Source organism: Micropterus dolomieu, unplaced genomic scaffold, assembly GCF_021292245.1.
Source record: "Micropterus dolomieu isolate WLL.071019.BEF.003 ecotype Adirondacks unplaced genomic scaffold, ASM2129224v1 contig_13626, whole genome shotgun sequence".
NCBI lineage: Eukaryota > Metazoa > Chordata > Actinopteri > Centrarchiformes > Centrarchidae > Micropterus > Micropterus dolomieu.
Window position 1 is genome coordinate 1834 of NW_025742612.1, and position 1877 is coordinate 3710.

Below are 1877 nucleotides of genomic sequence, written 5' to 3' on the forward strand. Positions count from 1 at the left end.
AAAAATAAAATAAAAAATCTGTTCTTATCAGTTTAATATCTGATATGTCCCCTATAAGGGGGCAACATATTAAATGGATTTTTAGCACCGGGAGCTGAGACGAGGGGCTTGCTCCGTCCACTCCACGCATCGACCCGGTATTGCAGTGCCACCGGGAGCGGTGCACCCTTCTCCTGCCTTGTGTAAAACCAGTCGAGGGGGGGCGGCCGCTTTCAGCCAGCTGAAGCCTCAAAGAAGGCAGCGAGATTTGCACTTTTGATTGGCAGACGACGAGGGGATATTTGGGACCGGCATGGCTGTTAAATGTGCCCTGCACTTCCCCTCCCTTTCTCCCACTCGTCATCGAGAGCCCGAGTATTTCGGATGCTCGGTAGCCTGTGTCCAAAAGCCAGGCCTTCATTTCTCCGCAATCCGATTGGATAGAGCCTCTCAGAAGGTGGGGAGGGGACACTGCGGCGCCTCCGTAGGCCCGGCACGGTTGGCCAACACGGTGGAGGAAACCGGTTGAAACCACTGCACCACGGCAGGGGGAGAACTGCTCCGGGAGGTGGGCGCTGGAAGCAACCAGTGGGGGTTATCGCTTCTCGGCCTTTTGGCTAAGATCAAGTGTAGCATCTGTTCTCATCAGTTTAATATCTGATATGTCCCCTATAAGGGGGCAACATATTAAATGGATTTTTAGCACCGGGAGCTGAGACGAGGGGCTTGCTCCGTCCACTCCACGCATCGACCCGGTATTGCAGTGCCTCCGGGGGCGGTGCACCCTTCTCCTGCCTTGTGTAAAACCAAAATACTGACCCAAACGCAGAGGTTCGACGCTCTGCCGGACGCCGGCCCGAAAAAGTCGCCAGTCGAGGGCGGGCGGCTGCTTTCAGCCAGCTGAAGCCTCAAAGAAGGCAGCGAGATCTGCACTTTTGATTGGCAGACGACGAGGGGATATTTGGGACCGGCATGGCTGTTAAATGTGCCCTGCACTTCCCCTCCCTTTCTCCCACTCGTCATCGAGAGCCCGAGTATTTCGGATGCTCGGTAGCCTGTGTCCAAAAGCCAGGCCTTCATTTCTCCGCAATCCGATTGGATAGAGCCTCTCAGAAGGTGGGGAGGGGACACTGCGGCGCCTCCGTAGGCCCGGCATGGTTGGCCAACACGGTGGAGGAACCGCAGCGTAGAAAGGATACAAGAAACTAAAACACCTAAAATGAAGCAAGAAAACCTGCTACAACTGCTAAATCGGTGAATAAAACACACTTACCTTCTCGTCTTTGGTCTGGTCAAGGTGGCAGTCCGGCAGAGGACAGGTAGGCAGTCCTCGGGACCAATGAATTCCTTGTTGCAAAAGTTTTTCAACTACGGCAAAGTTGAAATTTTATTCACAAGGAATGAGGTGAATCTCCTCCCAGAAAAGCTGGTGACACAAAACGAAGCCCCAAACCGGCAAAGGTTTTAACCAGAAAGAGGAGGCGATTGCAGTCTAGGCCAAAAGGCCGAGAAGCGATCGGCCACATTTCCCCTCCCTTTCTCTCACTCGTCATCGAGAGGCTACAAGAGCCCGAGTCGTTCGGTAGCCTCTGTCCAAAAGCCAGGCCTTCGTCTCTCCGCAGCCCGATTGGATAGAGCCTGCCGTGACCTGGGGAGGGGTAGGGGAACGGGCGTGGCCTGGTACTTGGGACTCGAGAGGCAGAGTGAGGCTTACCGTGAGGGTAGTGACCGGGACGACTAGGCTCGTCGTCGGCTCTGGAGGAGGGGCCTGTACTTACTCGGGTTTCTCTTCATAACGTACAAGTCTTTCGCCTTTTACTAAAGACTTCCGTGGAGAGGGACGCCAATGAGTTAAAACTATTTTTGGCAGGCTCTGCCGTGTGGCCGAGCCTCGTGCG

General features: G+C 54.6%; 3 non-coding genes across 3 annotated transcripts in view; all 3 read left to right on the forward strand.

Moving 5' to 3' along the window:
- Positions 1-171, forward strand: part of LOC123966526 — a 196-nt gene extending 25 nt beyond the window's left edge. Inside the window, exon 1 of the small nuclear RNA XR_006824015.1 lies at positions 1-171. This exon is cut by the window's left edge and continues 25 nt beyond it. This is a non-coding gene — a small nuclear RNA (U2 spliceosomal RNA).
- Positions 172-576: 405 nt separating this feature from the next.
- LOC123966524 lies at positions 577-768 on the forward strand. The gene has a single exon (XR_006824012.1). It is a non-coding gene; the product is annotated as a U2 spliceosomal RNA (small nuclear RNA).
- A 985-nt stretch (positions 769-1753) lies between these two features.
- Positions 1754-1866, forward strand: LOC123966527. The gene has a single exon (XR_006824016.1). It is a non-coding gene; the product is annotated as a U5 spliceosomal RNA (small nuclear RNA).
- Positions 1867-1877: the final 11 nt, after the last annotated feature.